Here is a 23955-nt window from a genome sequence, read left to right on the forward strand (position 1 = left end):
CCCCGTTTGTAGCGAGCCCGGAGCGAGAGAATTTCTCTATTGCTTCGGGTCTCGCACGCGGTGCGTGCGCAGTGCCCCACCATCGACCCGCTTGCGAGCGGGTCTGAATGAGGGCCACAGTTCCCTCTGCCCCGGTGTCATACCTGCAGTGAAACCATAACTCCTGCCATGGCAGAAGAAGCCAGCCACACGTGTAGAAGCATGAATCTGACCTGGAGGAGCTATACATATTGAACAACTGAACCACTTTAGCGTATGCATCGCAGTGCGCGTACGCGAACTAGTGAGAGAGATCGGGAAGCGGTCACTCATTGCGCATAGACAGCCCAGCAGAGTGAGTGACAGGATAAACCGTTTGTGGGTGGTGACGGGATGGCCATTAACAACGGGGGAGTGGAGGTGCGAACGCAGGCGTGCCTTTGCGTCTTAACGCCATTTCAGAGGTGTGCATAATTAACAGGCAGCGTCATAGGACACGTCACCTGGTTGTATTTCACACTGAAGTGATCGCAGTTCTTGCGGTAGGGTATAGTCAACCTCAAACATTGCGTTTGCTTCCGATGGTACCCGATGTACCGATGGTTGCATACACTTCCTGGAGATGACGTGCGCAAGTGGGCGTCTTTAGACAGGCTGGTGGGCATCTACATACACAAAGCGATCGCACACCAAGACATAGTGGGCGTGCTTATGCATCGTATGCATCGCAGTGCGCGTACGCGAACTAGTGAGAGAGATCGGGAAGCGGTCACTCGTTGCGCATAGACAGCCCAGCAGAGTGAGTGACAGGATAAACCGTTTGTGGGTGGTGACGGGATGGCCATTAACAACGGGGGAGTGGAGGTGCGAACGCAGGCGTGCCTTTGCGTCTTAACGCCATTTCAGAGGTGTGCATAATTAACAGGCAGCGTCATAGGACACGTCACCTGGTTGTATTTCACACTGAAGTGATCGCAGTTCTTGCGGTAGGGTATAGTCAACCTCAAACATTGCGTTTGCTTCCGATGGTACCCGATGTACCGATGATTGCATACACTTCCTGGAGATGACGTGCGCAAGTGGGCGTCTTTAGACAGGCTGGTGGGCATCTACATACACAAAGCGATCGCACACCAAGACATAGTGGGCGTGCTTATGCCATTACTCACTCCTAATTCTTCTAGATCTCTCTGCTGCTTTTGACACTGTTGACCACTCTCTTCTCATACAAACACTACAATCCCTGGGTTTTAAGAACACTGCTCTTTCTTGGTTCTCTTCCTACCTATCTGATCGCTCTTTCACTGTTCGTTTTTCTGATTCTGCCTCCTCTTCGCTACCTCTATCAGTTGGAGTACCTCAAGGCTCTGTGTTAGGGCCTCTGTTATTCTCAATCTATACCTCCTCTCTTGGCAAACTAATCAGCTCTTTTGGATTTCAGTACCATCTGTATGCGGATGATACTCAAATCTACCTATCTTCCCCAGATTTATCACCAACTGTACTAGTCCGTGTCACTGAATGTCTTTCTGCAATTTCATCTTGGATGTCATCTCGCCACCTGAAACTTAATATTTCTAAAACAGAATTAATTATATTTCCACCAGCCAACAACAGTTACCAACATGATCTCTCCATCACAGTTGATAAATCGACAATCCACCCTGCCCCACAAGCTCGCTGCCTTGGTGTCATCCTTGACTCTGAACTGTCCTTTGTTCCCCACATTCAATCTGTCTCTAAATCATGTTACATACATCTAAAAAACATATCCAAAATTCGACCATATCTCACACAAGACACTGCAAAAATTCTAATCCATGCATTTATTATTTCCCGCCTTGACTATTGCAATAGTCTCCTTACTGGTCTTCCCAAAAACAGGCTATCGCCATTACAATCAATTATGAATGCAGCTGCAAGGCTTATCTTCCTTGCCAAACGTTCATCGTCTGCTGCCCCGCTCTGTCAGTCCCTCCATTGGTTGCCGGTTTTCTACCGTATTCAATACAAAATACTCTTACTTACACATAAGGCTATTAACCAAACCACACCAACATACATCTCTTCACTCATCTCAAAATATCGTCCTACCCGACCTCTCCGCTCAGCACAAGATCTGCGTCTCTCATCCCCATGCATTACTTGCTCCCACTCACGGTTATAGGACTTTCTTAGGGCTGCACTCACTCTATGGAATGCCTTATCACGCAAAATACGACTTTCCTCTAGTCTCCAATCCTTCAAGCGATCCCTGAAAACTCACCTCTTCAGGCAAGCTTATCAGATCCCAGAACCGCCCTCACAACCTTCATAGTTACCATATCTAATTACATCCCCTTTTACAGTCCACACATAACCTCACACATTGTCTTTCTCTCACATCCTCATGACATTTGGCCGACATTCCTGTGTGACTGGATCATGCAGCCAACCAAGAAACTGTGCATTGTGGCTGGACCAAGATGCAATATATAGCACCTATCCTTGTGTATCAATGCCTATTTCCCTATAGATTGTAAGCTTGCGAGCAGGGCCTTCCTACCTATATATCTGTCTGTTATTACCCAGTTTTGTTCTATCAATGTTGACAATTGTAAAGCGCAACGGAATATGCTGCGCTATATAAGAAACTGTAAATAAATAAATAAATAAATAATTATGCCTTGCCGTGCGATCGCTCGCCTTGCCGTCACTTAGCCGAATTTGCATACGCTGGGAACGAGCGTACACATCTAGCGAGCGGGTCTGAATCGAGCCCCTGGTTCCAACTAGAAGGGATTACTCCATTCCTGGGTCACTTTCACTGATACTTTAGAACTTGTTCCTTAAAACGTACCCTCTTCATATTGTCAGCAATACCCTAGCTTGTGCTCAGTTAAGTCTAGAATTGGTTAATGGTCATTAGGAAGCAGACCTGCATTCTCATTCACTCTCATGTCAAATCACTTTCTAGTGGGGTTACCTGGATTTGGCACACCTTTCCCCCCTTGAGTGTTTTTTTTCCCGTTAGTAGCTAGTAAAGCTATAAGGCTGGAAGACTACAGTCCCCCCTGTAAACCAATACACATTGGCGTCAGAAGGGGGTGTGGCCCGCACCCGGGTGTCACCCACCCAGGGGTGACACCAAAGTGCCGACTCCCCCTCAGTGACATGAGCAGGGTGCTGCACTGTAGCATTACGTGCAGCACTCGGCTCCGGTCACACTGAGGGAGCCTGCAATTTAAAACACCCGGACTTAAATGGTGGTTCGGCTCACAAGGCCACGCCCCTGCCCATGAAGCCACGTCCCCTGTCCCGTGAGGTCACTCCCCTTTTTGCCACGCACTCAACTACCCTCCCCGCCCCTGGTGTCACCTCATTGAGGGACGCCACTGCCAATACAGTAGCTCACTATGGCCCATATTTAATTTGAAGCGAAAAGTCCAGACTTTTCGCCTGCTGGACTTATTTGCCTCCTTCACCTGTTATCCAGGCGGAAAAGTATAGTGCGCGTGCCCACTTATCCTGGTATTCAATTTCAAAGGACGCAAAAACGGGACCCGGCGAAACAGGAAGCAGCAAAAAAACATGGGAATTTTTGGGAAATTCATCCTTGGCCCCGCTTAAAGATGTCCTGACATGAGGGATCACTATGTGTACCCCCGTTTTTGCCTGCTGAAGAGAAGTTGGGATTTTAAATAGCTGCGGCAGGTGCATTAATGCGGCTTTGAGAAGGTGATGAAGAATAGCATTTAGCAATTTTTTAGGGGAAAAATAACTATGGCCATCAAATTTGGGGTACATGAAAATAGATGCAAGCATATTTTTAAGTCCCTAAAATGGTTTTTAAAAATAAAAAATGCACCTGCCGCTACTCCCCGAAATGAAGAAGACACCTGCCGCATACCATGGTACCCCTCTGGATTTAGTTTAGCTATTTTAGAAGCGTGTTCCCTATTTTTTTTTTTTTTGTAACCCCAAAATGGAAAATATTTTTTTGGGGTGTCCCGATTTTTTTTTTGTCAACTTTATTTTGACATACATTAATTCTAGGGGCCATTCCCAGGGATGCAGGCTATTTTTTTTAAGCCAGCACCCCTAAACCCCAATTCTGCACATTTTCTCGCCAGCTATTCTGAGGAGCAAAGTTATCCCCAATTTTATTTGCAATTCTTTGCAATTGAATACGGGGAAAAATGAAATAGGCGAAAATGAATGGGTTTTCGCCTGTAATTGAATATGGCCCTATGCTGGCCACACACATAGCGATATTTTACCCGATCTGGCCGATTCCGACACATTGGAACGACAGATCGTGTAAAATATGGCCAAATCGTGAGTAAATCGTGAGTCCCCACTCATGATCACGATGCGATGCGCTTCCCCGCTGGTCGCACATCGCATCGTCAGATCTGCCGTGCAGTAGGGCAGATCTGACAATCTAGGAGGCGATGCACTGTGACAGTCTGGATGCAGGAGAGATCGTTTGAAGATTGGACACCAAATTGTGTGCAGAACGTGTGCAGAGCTACCGGGGAGAGCTTCAAGGGAAATCGTACACAAATCGTACACATCGGCTGATCGTGGGCAGATCACCATGTGTGTGGCCACCATAAGGGTTCTATTATTATGGGGGCCGCAAGTTGCTGCGGTGGATGCTTGAGTACAGAGCAATTCACTATTACTCCGTTGTGGGGACACTGGCTCCTGTTTGGTGATGGGTTTTATTCCAGATCATTAAAAGTGATGGAAAAGTTGTCCTATTCCTGTTATATTTGCGTTGCGTGGAAACATATATATATATATATATATATATATATATATATATTATTATTTTTTTTAACAGACTTGTGCTGCACATTCCTATCTCTTGCCCTATAGCACCATTGTGCTGTAAATTCCTATAGCTCCCTGTATACCTATGTATTCCTATATATCTTGGTGTTGTCAATTCTTACACCTCCCTGTGCTTTGTGTCTCTATTTTTAGCAGAGTAACCTGTGACAACACTATGGCCCTATAACCTATTGTCAGAGTATAGAATTAACACGATCCTGGAGACCTGGGCACTGACCCAATAACCTGTCAGTAGAGTGGACATGCTGGGTACAGTAGCCCTCTAGACAGATTGCTATACAATATACATAGCCAAGGTACATGTCCTGAATATATAATGCAGATGTTGGTGCAGGTGGTGTTGTCACCTGTGGTACAACTTAACCATGTGTCTTAGATGCATTGGGTCAGGTAGAACAACAATTAGCATAAGACATATGGATGTCAAATGTGTAATAGTGGTACGCAGAGATATATATAAGTATACAGTATGTGTATATATTATATATAAGGCCAACCTGGAGCCTAGGATGTTGCTTGGCATTTCAGTGCACTGGACATGATAGTGGTAAATAAATACACCGGCAGATGGTAGCACTATTGCCCCCCACTGTAGCTTTTGGTGATAGTGTCTAGTGTGGGCTCTGTATGGCTCTGCAACTGGTAAGTCTCCTGGGTTCATCAGTTCTCATGGAACGTCATTGGAGGAAAGACACGCGGAGACGCCAAACAAGCGCAATTATTGCGCTTGTCATAGGTCGGGCCTGTCATGCTGTGCTCCGAGTTAGCTTACCTTGCGGGGTACTGGATAGGATGTGGCGCAGGCATGTACTCCTAACAACAATTACGCACTTTCACTGTGCGTGTATATATATATGTGTGTGTTTACACACATATATATATATATATATATATATATAAATAGACATTTCACGCCCTGGGGTATGTTCCTGCCACCCTCTAGCAAGGCTGGATTAAGGGTCACATGGGCCTAGGATGAAAATGTCCAAAGGCCTATACTGAGGAGCTGTGACCACTGCTGTGCAGGTGTGTTCAAAGCCAAGTGGCTGTGTACACCCATGACCCAGATGTTGTGGAACTACACAGCCCAGCATGCCCTGTCACAGTTTTAGAATGCCCTAATAGGAAAACTGAGGCAGGGCATGCTGTGATGTGTAGTTCCATAGCAGCTGGAGGGCAACTGGTTATAATACCCCTGCCCTACACTATGAGCCCCACTGTCTCCCTAAACACATAGTGCCATAATAATGGGCCTATTTTATGTTGAAGGCCTGGAGCTGGAGCTTAATCCGCCCCATTGTTAATCTGGCCCTGCTCCACAGCCAGATATATAGTAAGTACGTCATCTTACAAAAACCGAAGGGGATCTATCTCTTCCCAATACAGTAACAGCTATACTTATATTATATTATGTTTCCAATTGTAAAGCGCAACGGAATATGCTGCGCTATATAAGAAACTGTTAATAAATAAATAAATAAATAAATATGACGTCTATTTACTAAGCCTTGGATGGAGATAAAGTGAACGGAGATAAAGTACCAGCCAATCAGCTCCTAACTGTAATGTTTTTAAACAGCCTGTGACATGACAGTTAGGAGCTGGTTGGCTGGTACTTTATCTCCATTCAAGGCTTAGTCAATAGACCCCTATAGTTCCTGACCTCAGCTGTCAGACTCTGCTGGTCACATGACCTGCGTTCCACACAAACTTCCTCTCGGTCACGTGAGGAGTGAGAGAGCGAGGCTTGGGTGATGTGCCCCGCCCCTCCCATGACGTCATAGCCGGGCTTAGCGTCAGCCAATCGCCTGGCAGCTGTCGTGGTATCTGGGTGTGGCCGGGTAATGCTGGAGCAGCTCCCGCCTGACAGGGAACCGAGCGGGGAGCGGCAGCGGCGGGGAGCCGGAGACAGCACGAGGTAACGCGGCCCCGGGAAGGAGGAGGGCTGGCCGGGTGTATGTCTATCTAGCCTATCTCCTCATATATGCCCCCACACTACACACCTAGTCCTGCTGTATACATGTCTATGTATAGTGTCCATTCAGTGTATACTCCGTAACCTTCCCACCTCATATACAGGTCAGTGTGTGTATATATAATGTGTAATTGTATATGAGATGGGAGGGTTACTGAGTGTTTTATTTATATATATTTTTATATATATATATATATATATATATTATACACTCTCAGTAACCTTTTTATTTAAAAAAATAATAATAATAAAAAAATAAAATATATATATATTTATATTATACACTCAGTAACCTTTTTATTTAAAAAAAAATAAATAAAAAAATATATATATTTGATTTTACACTCTCCTGCTGCACAATAACCCAGTCATAGTCCTGCCTTTTACATTGGCTACAGGAGTCCAATGAGCACCCTGAGTATATGCCTTGGTTTATATATCACCGCACAGTTGTCATATGTTGTATTTTGCCATATGTATATTGCATTGACATTATTATTATTATTATAGCACCAACAATGTATGCAGTGCTGTACAGAGATGCCATTCATACCTGCATATACATAGTGCTGTGTATGTATGTGATTTCATATTTGCTTAGTACATAGCATCATGGGCTATGTTGACACTATGAGGGCGATTCAATTAGCAATTAAGTAAACACAGAGGGTAAGTAGCTCCTTGGTTAAGGGTCTGGACCCATTTAAACAGTCCTGTGGTGAAGCTGTGACTATCCTTTAACACAGATTTCTGCTTGCACCACATTAACTAGTGCCTTTGGGCTAGTCGTGGGCTCACCGTGTGCATTAACTGTATTTTGCCTGGCACTTAACCCGGGTGATGCAGTTTACTGTGGCATTATTCGGGGTAAGGTGCACATCCCGGTTTAAGTGCCTGGCACAATGCAGTCGGTGTAATAGCTCGGGCTCATAGCCTGGGGGCTACATCCCTGCTGTCCTAAGTGAAGTGCCCCCTTTGTTAGAGAAATGATCTATATCACAAGCAATACGATCTGTGGTTAAGGTTATATATGTAGACGCTGATGCTGTGCTACTTTTGCATGGTTGATTTGTATGCAGTGACCATAGTTGCCGCCTGTCTTGCTGTCTCTGTGTAGTTGGCTTTTGGGTCATTACTTATTATTATGCTGAAGGTTAAGTGTTTGCAGCAAGTATAGAGCCAGCGATGTCCGGCTGTCCATGGATGCAGTGCTGTATACTCGTCCCTGATGGTGTTCCATTCAATAAACGGCGTTACCGCAGGATTGCGTTATTGCTAATGACGGTGTGACTGGTGCCCCCACACTCTCCGCTGTGGGATTGTCTGTACCCACCTATTTGATACATGAATAGCATTCAGCACTGAAACCTTTGGTACCATAGTGGTTCTTATCTGCCGTCAAATTCTATGTTTCAGTGTTTTTATTGTGCCATTGTTGTTTTTCATTTGGATCCTGCATTATATTCTTGAGGAAGCCGAACTCGTTTAATGGTGCTTTTTATATAAATGTCAGTTTCTAAGCGTTACATATGTACTAATACTGTCAGCCTCTCCTTCTGTCGTGCTCACTTGGTGCAGGTGTCCTGCATGAGCGACTGCTTGAAGTGTACTTGGCGCCTTGTACGTCAAACTGTTCCGCTCTGTGGCTGGACGCCTTGTTGTCTTGGGAGATTCCGCTCCTGTCAGGAGAGAGATGCTGCAACATGGTGAAGGTGATCAGTCCGTAATAAGGTGACTGCTGCTGACATTGGCTTCTATGGTAGTGACCATGCCAGGAAAATGCGCCATCAACGTTACAGAACGCTTCAGTATTGGACGCACGCTGTCAGGGCTGTAGATGTCGTGCTCTGACCCATTTGCTAATACAGCATGGTGATGGATGATTGCTCTGACCATATCCCCTCTCTCCACTGCTCTGTAGTCTGTTTGCAGCACAGAATACGTTGTGCATCATTCTCAGCTGTGGTGAGCGGTTTATGCACTACTAGGATTTCCTGCTCTGCGGACTTCACATCAGACCAGTCTTTGATTCCATTAGCATAGGGGTAGGCAAGCAGGAAGCAAATGGGGTGTGATAAAACTGTGGCAGGGCGTGCTGGAATGTGTAGTTCCCCAGCAGCTGAAGTGCCACACGTTTCCTGCCCCTGAACTATCTGCTATCGCTGCAATTTGCAGCCCATTGATCAGTAGCTGCTTGCCTTGTTCCTCAGTTGAATGACCAGGTATCCTGCACTGTGTGTCTACCTTTGATTTTTGCTCTTTGCACCTTTATCTACAATTGCTACATTAGTAAGTGGACCTGAGGCTCCAGCCAAACTGTTTGAACATTAACCTCTGTTTGAAAATCGCTGAAGTCTCCTCTGGCAGCCCGGCTAGCCTTTACTCATAAAAATGCTGGACTACCCTGGATTGTTAAACGCATATGCTGGGTAGTTACATGCTTAATTCATGTGATGTGTGAGCCACACGTGTATGCCCTTTGCTTTTGATATACTTGCTATCCCTCATTTAGCCACTTAAAATAAATACTCTCCACTCCCTGTATGACCTGGATGGAAAGTCTCCCACTGCTCCACCCCACCAAATAGCGACCAAGCCGGCGTGTTTGCTCGCTAGCTTCATGCTACAGCCCCTCTGTGTTCCAGAGGCCGGTGACCTGCAATCTAGCGTGTAGCCACCCAGGAACAAGCGTTCATCTTGTCTCTGCTACTCCTATTTTGGCCCCTGTGCATATAATGCATGGAGACCACATTCTCTCCCGGGTGGGGGCAGCAGCGTGGGGCTTGGTTAAAAACGTCTATGTATAAAATGAATGTTCTATGAGTATCGGGTCCCAGTCCATGGAGTAGCTGCTTTGGCTGGGACTAGGCCACGGGTATGTTTCTAAATACCTGTTGCGTCTCCTATTTGGGCATTCTTGATTCATTGCTAGTTGTTGTGCCACCGAGACTCCACAGGAAGATGGGCTGAGCCATCCCAGTGAAACTTGGCTTGGTAACAAGCATCCCCACTCCCAGTTGCTACTCTGTAAATTATGATTCATGTTGGCTAGCAACCATCGGCAGGAGGAAAGGGCTAGATCTATCGCACGCCCTCCCCGTGTTTCCTCGGCCGAGTGATGTAATCACCTTGGTATGAAATGGAGATTCCTCCCCATATCCCTCAGCTGCTGTCACTATCCCAGATGGAGACTGTGCTGTGTATGTCTGTACGCTGGTTTATAGGGTATTCCCCTGCCTGTTTTATGTCGGGAGGCCCATGTGCTTTCTGTTACAAGGAACATCCCAAAGATTAACAGTTCCCTTGAAATGCTCTGGAAATGGCAGTTGTATGTTGCCAATTAAATGGATACGAACATCAAAATTGTACACCTGTTATTTGGAGGGGTCCCCCTTTTTTATTTTCTTTTTATTTTTTTTATAAGCTAAAATTTTCTCTAGTCTCAATTTTACTTTTTTTCAAATTCAATAAACACCTGAATGCTGGAGCTGTAGCTGCCTTTTTATATTTAAACCCTCCTAAGAAAGAAACCATTGACTCTGGGAGAAAAAAAGTGACCTGTAGAATTTCAGAAATGTTTTCAAGTTTGTATTTGCGATGAACTGAAAAGCTTTCTGTAGAACTGTTACTATAGCCGGATTTAGTTACATCTCCTCTTCCTTGTTGCAACTTTTTGGCTTGCTAAGAAAGCTCCTAAAGCCCCATGTGTAGGCTTTCACATTTTTAGTGTATCTTTTGGAGCAGGGGTATTCAGCAAGCATCCCTCCAGCTGCTGTGGAACTAGACATCCCAGCATGATTCGGCCACAGTATTAGCCTGCCCTAATGGCAAAACGGTGGCAGGGCGTGCTGGGATGTGTTGTTCCACAGCAGCTGAAGGGTCACATGTTGAATACCACTGCTGTAAAAGGTAGGGTGGTGGGTTGTGTAAGCTCTAGCTTGCTTAGACTGCCCACTGTCTTGCCATCCACAAACAGTGTTCCCATCTCTGTTATAATTGCTGGCTGACTGTAAGCATTGATGATCTTGGGAAGAGTTAATTGTGGTCTTCTCACTCCAGCTATGAATTAATAGGGCAGGAATGATGTGTGGTTTTCTGGATCACCAGGGAGATCCTGCTGGGAAAGGTTACTCCACAAGGAGTGCCCGGCTGCTACACTCACTCCCTCACAGGTCACTGCTGTGGTGACGTTTATATGAACGGTGCCATTGTAGTGTCCTGCAGCAGACCAGAGCTTGCAGTTTCTATGTCTATCTACGGGCTTTCCTTATATTCTCTGTGCCTCCCTTCTCATGGCCCTGTCACTGGGTCTGTGAGAGTATATTCTGTTATTGGGCGGTATGCAATTGTTTCACCCCTTTACGCGCCCGTCAGGAGCTGTTTAATTGCTGCTCCTGTCGGGCGCGATCAGCTGCCAGCGCGCCATTTCAGCTCGCAGCCCCAGGTGGTGCCAGCTGACCTGGGCGAAAAGTGACCTGTTGGGGTACCCAAACAGCACTTTTCGCAATCGCGTCCAGCACTTTGGTCGGGGGTAGCCATTTTACGCGTCTACACCTTTGAGCGCGATCAGTGTGAAAAACAGAATCAATTGGAAAGTGCCCCGCGAGCTCCCGTCACTTTAGACGGGAGATCAGGCGCGTTATAACAATTGAATACCACCCATAGAGTGGTCTATAGGTAAGTACATGTGAGTGTCTGCGTGGCGTACAATACTCGCTTGTGGGAATCCAATTGCGGGCAGGAGATTTGAGAACCCCGCAGCACAGGGTTTTTCTCTCAGCCGCAGGGTTTTGCTATTCAATTAGGGGTCTGAAAATGGGTGTCGGTGATTTATATAGAAATCAGTGCGTCCTTTTTTTTTTTTTTCTCGCACCTCCAGAGAAAGTCTGCTTTATTTTTTCCCTAAAAATTTTCAGTTTCAGGAAAAATCCGGGATACTTGCTCTCTGGGACCCCGGTGTCACCCTCTACCTTCTGAAGCGGTGTCTTCCGCAGCAGGGGGATTATTTGTAAGTGTGGATTGGCTCAGCTAAATTGAATGCAAATGAAATAACGCCAGGAGGGAGCACCTGGAGTTATTAAATTCTGCGCGGTTAGGTCGGAGAATACCCGTTCTCTCACCCCTCACTCCTTAATCAGGGTGTTTAGTCGTGAGAAGGGGCATTCTCCCACTATACTGCCCGGCGCGATGCTGTTTCCGCCGTGCTAAGGGCAGAAAACATCATCGCGCCTGTACTTTTCTTGGATTTCTGCTCGCACCCTTGGAGGAGGAGTGAGAAGAAATCCTTAACAGCGTGCTGAATTGAATAGCTCCGGGAGCTACCTCCCGGTGCCATTTAATTCGCGTTCAATTGAATCGAAACAACGCCCTCCACCCCTTTGTGCGTGTGTATACCCCCCCCCCTGTAGTCGGTGTTGGGAGAACTACATCTCCCAGCAGCCCCTTCCCCAGTGACAAGATGGAGGGGAGGTCACCTGGAACCATGGAGACCACCTGAGACCTCCGGACAGAGGAGTTTCATTTTTTTCATGTTTTTTTTTTTTTTTTTTTTACACGTCGCATGGTTTTCAGAGCTGAGCATTTTTTTATTTTTTTTTTTGTATTGGATACAGTGGGTATGTGGGAGCGTCCGTATCTGCGGTAATCCAAATTGGGCCCAATCCCTCATGCGCCCGGCGTCTATTCTCCGGCGGTGGCCGGGTCACCGCACATTTCTTCACCCGTGGGACACTGCGACCCGCGGGTGAAGACAGTTCTCGCAGGCTGTTAGGGCAGGGTGCTTTTTGCCCTCCTTCTGGAGGGCAGGGCCCTTTTTGCCTTCCAGAAAGAGGGCAGGGCGCCGCGTCCCGCTAAAACAGCCTAGCGGGAACGCTATCAGTGAGTAATGAATACACCTGTGCACCAGCTGGGTGACCTTGGAAAAGTGAACTGTGTGGGGTCCTGAGGACCGAGTTTGAGAACCACTGCTTTAGGTCACCACCCTGATACTCCCAGGGATTGCTGACCCCTTCTCAAGTGTTAGTAATGCCGTACGCAATAGGGAACGGCATAGTTCACATTGCTTTGTGCGTAAGAGGGTTTTCAAGACTGCAGCAAAACATCTCTCAACTGCTTAAAGTATCGGCACGGCGTACCTCTCTGAATCGGGCCCATAGACCGGTACAGATTTTTCAGTAATAGGTTTTCGGTCCCATATAAGACTGTACGATTGAAAATCCAGAGATCGGTCCTTCCCAGGCATCTCTGCCTTCAGGCTTTTCACAGGATGGTTATTTGAGTCTAACTTGTGGAGGCAATTATCTGGAGGGCATGTAACTCCTATGAGTGAGCGTGTGATTGTGCTTTAGCCTTGTGTTCCCGTTGCTAATACCCCGAGACCAGGGGAGGGGGGGAGGGTGTGGTTAGGGTTAGGCACTTGGGTGGGAAGGGGGTGGTTAGGGTTAGGCACTTGGGGGGGGGGGGGGGGGGAGTTGGGGTTAGGCACCCGTAAGGAGGGTTGGGGGGGTTAGGTTAGTACATACTTACCTATCCACGATCGGGATTTCCAGCGCTGTCGGGCTTCCGCTGCTTCGCACCTCTGCTCCTGTCGGGCTGCCGCTGACGGGAATTGAACCCATTCCGCTGGGAATGCTGCTACTGCATTCCCAATGTCAAATCCAATGCTTCAGAGGCCATGTCTAGTTGCATTTGAGGAGAGCAGCTAGAGTAGACACTAGGCTACCGCAAATATCGATAGTGCGACCGATGTTCCGTCGATGTTGGAGTGTTTACGATCTTCATTGCGATTGCACAGGCCTCGGAGCCTGAAAGTGGCCGTCTCGCGCACTCCATTATGGAGCAGAAAGGGAGGACCGAGATTAGTATTTGCATATTCCCGCATCCTCTGTTGCAGGAGCGGCTGTGACCGGGTTACCGACCATCTGTATAAGGGCCACTGTTGTGTAACCATACGACTGGCGCGTTAGTTCTGTGAAGGTGGAAACCCCCCTTCATGTGGGGGTAAGAAAGGAGTTCTGCTAACCTAGAAATAAGATTTGCAGATGTATAATTATCACAGTTTCACAGGAATTTCAGTTTCATTCTCTGTAATGTGGTAGAAATGCAGAGTTATGTGGCCGAAGTTGTCTAGCACTAAAGCGGAAGCTTCGTGTAGCGTGTAGGTAATATTCATTAATAGGTGTTCACTAATGTGCCCTGTATGTTCTGTTAGGAGGCAAATCCATTGTTTTCGCCAGCGGTTCAGGCTAATGGGCGCCTGATGGAGCGTTTCTGTTGACGCCCTCCTCAGGTGGTTTGCAGCAATGTGCGAAAAGTCCTGGTTTCCGTGCCCTAACAAGCAGGTTAGATGGGTTTGGCCATTTTATGCAGCTAAACCGGGTCTATTTGGGCCCAACAAGTTGTTGTGTGCGCGCTAATTAAAGGGCGCCCGACAGAGCAATTCAATTGTTGCTTCGATCGAGTGCAAGCAGTCACATTTCAGCCTCCTTTGGTGGTGAGCGGAAATGTGTCAAAAGTCCAAACATGCCGTTTGGACGCCCTAACCAGGACTTTAGATGGGTTTACCCGCTATACACTGCTAAACCCTGTCTATTTGGTGCGCGGCAAGCGGAATAATTTAATTGGAGCCCAAAACTATTGGATTTCTCCAATTATTGCTGCAATCAAATATATCAAATAATGCACAACCCACCCAATAGACTGTAAATGCCATTTGTCTTCATTTAGGGCTATGTGAATAAAAAAAAAAAATTTATTCGCTCCTGAGACGGTGACAGACACACTGACTGATGTACAATAGTGATGCGATTCTGCTGATGCTAATCTGGTTTACCTCTTCCTGTCTTTTATATTGCAGACAGCTCAGTCCGCTGTATCTATCCACAGGCTCCAGCGGCGTCAGTAATGGAATAGATTTACAGCACTTGAACTTTTGCTAATCTCCAGTGTATCTTTGTCGTGTCTCAAGCTGGGTACACACTGATGGATATATCGCCCGCTGAAACGAGATATATCTATAGTGCATGGCCGGGCGTGTACAGCGGATATGTCCGTTGAACCTCGTCGTTCACAGACATATCTGATCAGCTGCGCAGCACAGCAGATGGCCGACATATCTGAAAGTTATATCTGCCATCTGCTGGTGTGTACGGGCGAACCGCCGACTGCCCGTGCACATGCTGCGTCACCCGGCGGTGATTGACGGCTCAACTGGGCGGGCGATTTTTAAATTCCCTCCCGTTTGAGCTGTCCAGCCTGGCACATCGGGCAGACGAATTGGTAAGTGTGTATACATTTACCAATCGTCAGATAGGTTGACCTAGTGTGTACCCAGCTTTACTCTGACCCAATACAGGATCTCCTCTTCTCTCTCTATGGTAGGGATGGTAGTAGATGAAAATGCTGCTTCCTCATTTTACTTCCTATGAATTGCTTCCGTGAAAGCTGTATATATCCCTTGGTGTTCAGTATTGATTTTCGGTGGTTCCAGCTGTATGCAGCCTCTGCCCTACCTCCTATTGCGGATGTCCTCTGCAGCGTGTGCGACTGCTCGTCTGGTGGTGTCCACGTGAGAGATAGGGATGTACCGTTTTTTTATTTCTAATTTCCTGTTCTATTCTGTGATATTTTACATATTGACTGTTTTATAGGTTTGTTTCCTTTTTAAATTTAGAATTTAAAGTATTCCTTTGGAAAGCGTTTTAGTCCATGAGTGTCAGGCTAAAATGCAGCACTCGTAGGGAACTGTGTCTGACTCCTGACATCCCAGCAACGTCTGCCGTCTTGAAAATCGATTGGAGCTGGGTGTTTTGAACAGTGATGTAAGGTGCGAGACGCGGCTTGGTGGTGTGAGCCTTATGTGTGGTTCATGAGGCTTTCACTGGCAAGCAATCTGGAAGAGCATTAATGAGCTGTTAGATACAAGCCATCAAAGTGTATCTAACCACACGTTTATGCAGTTCCATGTTGTATTCCAGGGGTGGGGACCCCTTTTTCTGCCAAGGGCCATCTTGATTTTTAGAAAATCATTCGGGGGCCATACACAATTATTAACTAAAAATTTGCCTCCTATATTTGGTTAAAAACGTTTTTCACTCCCCCTTAATGCGATGGCTGTAAGTAACTGCTTCTCTTTGGTATGTTGCCAGGCAGAGTCTGCAGGGGCAGTCCCTATGGATGTATGACAGGCAGATTGACAAGGCAGCCCTGGGGTCCTCTCAGTCCTAACCAGCCTGATGACAGCACTGACTGTGCCACCACTGCCTGCTTGCCCGCGCTGTTAGGGTGAGACCCTGCACGCCCCTGCACTAACCAGCTCAATGGCAGCCATATGACAGCCCTGATTCTCTTCCCCCCCCCCCCCCCCCCTTGTGTGCTGCCTGCCTGTCGCCGCTGAAGGGGAGAGAGCCCTGCATGCCACTCAATGACAGCCCTGACACCCTGATTCCCCCCCGTAGCCCCCCCCCCCCCGGTGCTACCTTCCGCCGCTGATGGGGAGAGAGCCCCTGCACTAATCTGCCCGATGACAGCCCTGACACCCTCCACCGCTGCGCTACCTCCCGCCGCTGATAGCTGATGACAGCCCTGACACACAGACCCTCCCCCCGCTGTGCTACCAGCCGCCGATGACAATCCTGACATCCCCGCTCTACCGCTGCGCTACCTGCCGCCGCTGACAGCCACTACACTACGCTGATTCTGCTGCTGCCGCTGACAGCCGACCGGGCCGGATGATTTCACCGGAGGTTCCCCACCCCTGTTGTAGTCTCTAATTCAAATTGGGGAATTCGATTAGGTTTGCGCGCTTTCATGGGCAGGGCCACCGTAGCTACTCGACTAGCCCAGTTGTGGTCAGTGACCGCCACCTTTTAAACGGGGCTTGTGCAGTGTTTGTTTTTCTGTTCTGCTGCTTGTGACCTTACGAGGATTTACGTTTGAAATTAACGTTGTTGAGCCTACGGTAATATGGGGACTACCGGACATCACAGGATGGTCTGTGTGGCACATGGCTGCTCATTGTGTCATCCCCTTGGCTTTGTTGAAGGTGTCTCCTTTTAATGTAGGCCACAGGTTCTCAAACTCTGTTCTCAGGACCCCGAACAGCGCATGTTTTCCAGGTCTCCTCACAGAATCGCAAGTGAAAAAATGAACTCCACCTGTGGAACCTTTTAAAATGTGTCAGTGAGCAATGAATACACCTGTGCACCAGCTGGGTGACCTGGAAAACGTGAACTGTGTGGGGCCCCGAGGACTGAGTTTGAGAACCTCCGATCTAGGCAAACCGATTAATCATTTGTGGTGACAGTCGCCAAATAACCAAATATTGTGCATGTGTATATAATCAGTTTCAGTATCTTTATACGTGTTTTAAAAAGCTGGATTAGGCACAGTACAGCTGTGACAGTTGGCATGCTGGCGTTTGTAGTACTACATGTGGTGAACTACCACCTCTTTAGAGTCCATACTTTTAATTGCATATTTAACTTCCATACCAAGTTTATGTATCTAGAAAAACTGCATAATATGAACTAGTGTTCATTCTAGCACCCTGCACCTGTCACAACATGTGGTGCCGTGCCTCTTTCCTGCCTGGATTGTCGCTGTCTGCTCTGGTGCTTCTAACACAGCCAGCTGATGCTACTATGAATACCTAATGATCTGTATACCTAAATGTCGCTATTTAGCGTTGTAAGTCGCACAAGAAATAATTGCTTTCCAGACTTTGAGTGTGGTTCCAAAGCACAAAAAGCTGCTATTCACATAAAAAGCATTTAGTTACACGCTGTGATCTAAATACAATTAGCGCAAAAGATTATACATAATCAAGGTACAGTCGATACATACACAGGCGCTCTGGATCCAGATTTCCGGCATCAAAGGTGAAGCCTCCGTCAAGAGAGAATATGATGACTAAGTACTGGAAATAGAGCGCCTGAATATATACAGTACAGAGAGTGGGCAATACAATAGAAACGAGTTGTCATAATCCTATTGGTTCTTCTTGGTTCTTCTGTCATAGGTCAGTTTGTACAATGGTAGTTCAGCCCTCAAATGGCTCTTTGTGTGTGTTTTAACTAATCAATAGACACTATATACAAAGTACATTCTAACACTTAATTCTCTATAATCTATAACTTGCAGACGCATGTTGCGATCTCCTTGCCGATGGAACCAGAGATCTGCAAATAGACAGTGGTTTAGAATGGTACAAAACATGGTCAGCTTATCATGTACTAAACCTTAGATATCAAATACATACATTTGACATCATAATTAATAACTTTAATATAAACCATAATGTGCGGGAACCTTTTATGAGTGCATGTATATTTATGATTATATGTAAGTATGCGTTGTGTGTCTACATGCAGCGTAAGAGGTGCGCTGTGTGCAGGGGTTGTGTTACAGTGCAAAACATGCGCTGTGTGTGTTTCGATTTATAATTTGCAAATATATATAAATATAATGTATGTGTGCACGCATTGTGGATACCCATGTGATCGTTTAAGTATGTGTGTGTGTGTGTATGTATATATATATATATATATATATATCTCTCTCTCTCACACACACACTTCTGTATGAACTAAAATAATGACAAAGGAGTCTGTCCTGTTCACAGGTGGAGCAAGCTTTGACAAGAGGTCTGATAACTTTAACAAAAGGCTTTCCTATGTTTATTCAGAATAAAATTCAGTCCCTCTTAACCACATCAGCATGGGACACATGGCCTACAATTTCTAACAATGGCTAAACGTCTGACAGTTTCCAAATCCACATTCAGAACACTCTCTCTGAGCATATCAGTGTCTGTGTTATACTTCAATTGCCACAGACATACTGTTTCTATATGTGAACTACACACACAGAATCTTTGTGTATTCCAATTACTAGTCCCAGACATGTCCACAAGACTTGATTGTCAGCACTGAATATATAAAGTCTTTAAACATGTGTATTCATGATTATGTAAAGACTTTAACAGTGTGCAGTAACACGGCAGATGTACATAACGCTAAAATAGCGCAGTGAAAAATATTATACTGACTACGCCAGATGGCGTCGTGCAAATATTTTTACAATTTAGGTCTCAGCCAACCATCCGGCTTCGACACAACAAACTGCTGAGATATACAGACCAGTGTGTGCTATAAGCCCCAGGGCAGAGAGTAACACCCGAGGCAGGATAGAGGATCTGCATTATTTGACAGGTGCAGGGTGCTAGAATGAATACTGTATGACCACTACTAATAGCTACACTATTTTGTATCTTGATCTCCATCCAGTGTCTGTCTGTATTTGGTGTTTTTTTTTATAATTTTTGGTGGTTTAAAGCAGGTTGTAGGCAACCTGTGGCATGCCAGCTCCTGTGGAACTACACGTCCCAGCCTGCCTGCCACCGTTAAGTTATTAGGGCATGCTAAAACTGTTGCAGGGCATGCTGGGATGTGTAGTTCCACACTAGCTCAAGTGCCGGACTTTGCCTATCGCTGGTATAAAGGAACCGCTGAAAGGTTTGAGTTCTAATTAATCTCAGAGCGTAATGTTTGCTGCTGTCCTTGTGTTTGGCCTCTAATGTACAGGCTCTCACTCCCAGGCTGTGCTATTGGATTACTTGGCCACTATTTAGAGATGCACTAATCTCATTTGCTGCGCTTAGCCCTCTGAATGTTCGCTCAGCTGTTTGCGCGGGGAGGGTGTTTCAATGGTTTTGCATAGCCCTGCAGTACTTCTTTAAAAACCAACGCAGTTATCACCATCCAGCAGTGCCCCGAGCTGGCATTACATCACTGTGCTTGTCAGTCACGTTCCTGCAGAGGAATATCATTATGCCTGCGTGTGCAGCCTTGTGAGATATAATACCGTGGGATGAGCTCCCGCCTAACACCTGCTGCACAGAGTCACCTCGTGAGGAGCTTGCGGGCAGCGAAGGGTTAACTCCGTCAGCTCTCCGTAGTATGACGCGGCTTGCTTCCAGTATGCATTAATTGATGATCCACGTACACCATTCACATATCCTCTTCAATAATGTAACTGCTACGCAGCTTCCTTTTTAAGGATGAAGTGACTGGGGAGCCGTTTGGTTACTATAACCAGTACAAGGTGTTTCCATTTAATGGTTTATTAAGGACTTGGCAACCCCTTGAAGTGTAAGGTCTTAAAGGGGCATTGCACTGATATTCACATAAGGTGGTCTGAGGGGCTTTATATAGTGAGTAAAACCATATGTATTTCATTTGGAAGCTTAGTAGTTAAGCCAGCAGTTCCTAAAGTCTGTCCTCCAAGGCATTTTAGCAGTCCTGGTTTTCTGTGGATATTCGAACTCAAGCATAGAAGGCTTAATAGGTACCTCATCCGGTTAGATCTGTATGCAGAAGCATTAGATATCCTTAAAACCTGGACTGCTAGGGTGCTTTGAGGACTGAGTTTGGGCAACCCTGTTTTTAAGAGCCAGAGTTAGACCTCTCCCCCCTTCTGCTACTGCACTTTCTGCCTGATTGAGAAATGTACGCTAATGCCACCGATAATTTGTACACAGTGCCTGTATGAGAATAGCCAAATGGCGCAGACGCCTAGATTTGTATTGAGACGCCCACCAAATCCAAGCATCTGTGTACAAACGCGCAGACTTAGGCTCACCTCCCGAAAATGGTCTTGACGCTCTTACATTTTTCTCCAACACTCACCCCCCCCCCCCCCCCCCCCCAACGGATCCTGACTGTCAGTTACACTGTGGGTACATGGTCGCTGTGAGCAACGGCGGTTATGTACCTTGACGCATGCGAGGCGTGACTAAAATGAATACACCGTTTACCGTTAATGGCTCAACTGCGTAAATATCTGCTCTGCTTCCAGCTCTGAATCCGGTTCATTCTGTCTGCAATTTGTCAGTCTGGACGAGATCTTGAAATTGCGGTAAATCCATAGCGCAGAGGTTCCATACTCCTTTACTATACAATACACTTTATTGTCATCAACAACAAAACAGAACATGTTAAAATGTCAATTACAAACACTTCAGCATATAAAACAAACCAGTAAAACATTTCCATAATACTGAGGTCAGTGCATTTTGACAGTTCAATAGACGAACAGCTACCGGAAAGAAGCTATTACAGTCCATGTTTTAAGGAATTCCATGCTTGAGCACAGGTGACTTGATTACTACTTCAGTCAGTTTGATTTATTTGCCTGGACTCGAGCATGGATATCCTTAAAACCCGGAATGTAAATTGCGGAGTTTGGGAGCCTCTGCCTTAGTGACATATAGGGCGGTATTCAATTGTTTTAACGCGTCCAATCTCCCATCTAAAGTGACGCGAGATTTCGGGGCGATTTTCAATTGACTCAGAATATCGCACCCCAAAGAGATCGGGTTTAGTCGCGTAAAAAACTGCTAACTCCGACCGAAGTGCTGGGCGCGATCACTAAAAGCGCCATTTGGGCGCCCAAACGGGTATCTTTTTGCACATTTCAGCTCGCCGCTCCTAGGGGGGTGGGTTATGCGAGCTGAGGCTCCTGCAGCTTTTCGCCTCCGACAGGAGCAACAATTGAAAAGCTCCTTCGGGCACGAAGGGGGGGGACAGCTGCCGGCGAAAACCATTTATTTGCGCCTTTTGAATCGTAGCAGGGGTAACATCACACCTGATTGGACTGCCCAGGCTGAATGTTGTAAACGGGAGATGACTAATTTTGACTACCTGAGGATCAGACGGTGCTTCGTACACTAATGAAGACCTCTACAAACCATGTAAACGGCGTTCTCCTGTTTAAGATCCAATTTGAGAGGTTGGGGTTTTTTTTTTTTTCTGCTCTTCTCCTTGGCTGATCTGATGTCTGTCTCTCTCGGAAAATAGAACGCGGTTTGCCAGAGGCAGCGTGCTCATTCAGAGCGGCCTCTTCGTGAAATGGTAGAATCTAAATGCAGTTTTCATGCTTCAGTGTCAGATAACGTTTTGTGCGCACAGTTGATGAGATCATAAAATCGGTTTCCCTTTTATGCTTACAATATGCTCAAACCTAATTGAGGGGGGGGGGGTCTCCTGCCCGCTGGCTTTGGTGTGTTACTGTGGTCCTGAAAATAGGTCTCTGCCATAGAACTGCAGTCTGTCTGTTAATGGTGGGCAGCAGGGGCCCCTGAAGAGGCGCACACGTGGCCCTTATGAGAAACAGTATAATGACTGTTTGTTTGTTTTTATTTGAAGTGCAAACAAGGGTCCCTCGTGCATTCCCTTTATGTATTGGGATGTGTTTGCATTGACCTTTTTTATTACCAGTGTCTGGCAACTCGCTGCTGGTGATCGTTGCTCTGGTACGGTGCGGTCATGTTGTGTAATGAATGCCCTGTGTGTCCGCCTTGTGACACAGGGACACATCTGATGCTTTGAACAACCGGTAGATCACCGTTACTCACCTTCATAGTTTTTATTTTTTTTTCCTTAGATGTTCACAGCGCAGACGTTTTAAAAGTCCCAATTTTGGAATCCGTTTTGATCACACATGAAAAGATTATTTTTAGCATTTGCACACAATGCAATACTCCCTCTTTTTTTCATACAAATACTCCTTTTTAAATGTTAGCGGAATCTTTCGTTTGAGGAAAAGAAAAACGTTGGCACCATCATTGCATCCATCCATCCATCCATCCATCCATTCCTTCATTGCCCACTTCATTACGCTGCTAAATCTATTGGAATATTTTTACATTTTTTTGTGCTGGCCCAATCCCCCAGGGGAACTAATGGCCTTGTGCTGACCAGCCTGTGGCAGGCTACCACTGTAACACAAGCACATCATGCTACGGGTTGTGTGTCACATATCGTGGCCTGCATTGGCATGTGCTGTAGCCTGGTGCTGGTAGCGGCATTTAAGGGATGACACCCCCCCCCCCCCCCAAGCCGATTGATGATGGTTCTTCTACGGCAGCCTCTGTAAAGCTGGGTACACACTAGACTGTTTGTTTTGGGGTGTTTTTTTGCACAATTTGGTCAAATCGTGCAGTGTCCACGGACGATGCCAATGGTTGTAACCTCAGCTCTTACATGCAGTAAGATCTAGCCATCTCGTTAACGATTTGCCGCACATCGTTCAGTGTGTACGCCCTACCGAACGATCAGGCGATATGGTTACACTATACACACGACGCACAATATACTTCGTTAGGCCGATTGCACAGTTTTATGCACGATCTAGTTTGTCCAGAAGTGCCGGGGAGTGCGAGGGAAATCGTGGATGACACTGCATCGTTTGCGAGTCATCTAGTGTGTAGGCACCTTTTTTCGTTTCAAGATTCAGCGTTTGTTTTTTCGTGTTGCAGGCATTTTAAGAATCGTGCATTCAAAGATGCATGTAAGAGTGACACTTTTTTTTTTTATTGGGCCGAATTTTACACCTGTGCTCACACAACTGTAAATGGGGTCCTAAATGTAATGATTATCTGTTTAGATTAGGGGGCAATGCAACTCAGCGTGAATTGAATAGTGCCGGGAGGGAGCTCCTGGAGCTATTTAGTTCAGTGAACTGTTTAGTCCAAATAAAGATCTCAGGGTCCAAAGAGAAATCCGATGAAACTGGTTTCCGGCTTAGCACTGCGCGAACAGCCTCGCGGCGGGCACTTTAGTCGGAGAATGAGGTTCTCTCTTCACTGCTTACGTTGCGAGAACCGGCGTTCTATGACTTAACTGCTTCTAGTCGGACTTCAGGTTGCGATGAATTGAATAGCTCCGGGAGCTCCCTGCTGGCTCTATTCAACTCCCGCAGGATTGAATCGAGTCTTCATGCAGTGTCCTAACAGGCAGACCAGCATACCGGCTGTGAATAAGCCTCAATTGCAAATGTCTTTGTTACTGCTCAGTCAGTATACAGTGAAATGACCTCGGTAAAAATTGTCTTGTTTACTGCCCAGTGTAAAAGAAACCTGTTAATGAATGTGTATGCTTTTAATTCCATATATGGTTAAAACAAGGTTTTAAATATAAATTTCAGGCTTGTATCGCCAAAATCTGAGATGTGATCGTCCCCGCTACAAGCAGCGGTTTCAGATGCTGAAATACGATATCAGTCCGATAGCGTCTTACCCCCTCTCTCACCTTTCAACTTCTTTTAAGACCCTTTTCTCCAAGGAAACATACTCTGCACAATGGAGAGGCCGTCCCAGGCACTGT

At 46.3% G+C, this 23955-nt stretch overlaps 1 protein-coding gene across 2 annotated transcripts in view; it reads left to right on the forward strand.

Moving 5' to 3' along the window:
• The first annotated feature begins 6639 nt into the window (after positions 1–6639).
• The window catches only part of PACSIN2 (protein kinase C and casein kinase substrate in neurons 2), a 78538-nt gene continuing 61222 nt past the window's right edge, over positions 6640–23955 (forward strand). For both annotated transcript variants that reach the window (XM_088478318.1, XM_088478320.1), the window contains exon 1: positions 6640–6736. The gene's annotated coding sequence lies outside the window, so the exon portion shown is untranslated. The remainder of the gene's footprint in view (positions 6737–23955) is intronic.

The sequence above is a fragment of the Taudactylus pleione genome, unplaced genomic scaffold, assembly GCF_031769625.1.
Source record: "Taudactylus pleione unplaced genomic scaffold, aTauple2 ptg000212l, whole genome shotgun sequence".
Lineage (NCBI taxonomy): Eukaryota > Metazoa > Chordata > Amphibia > Anura > Myobatrachidae > Taudactylus > Taudactylus pleione.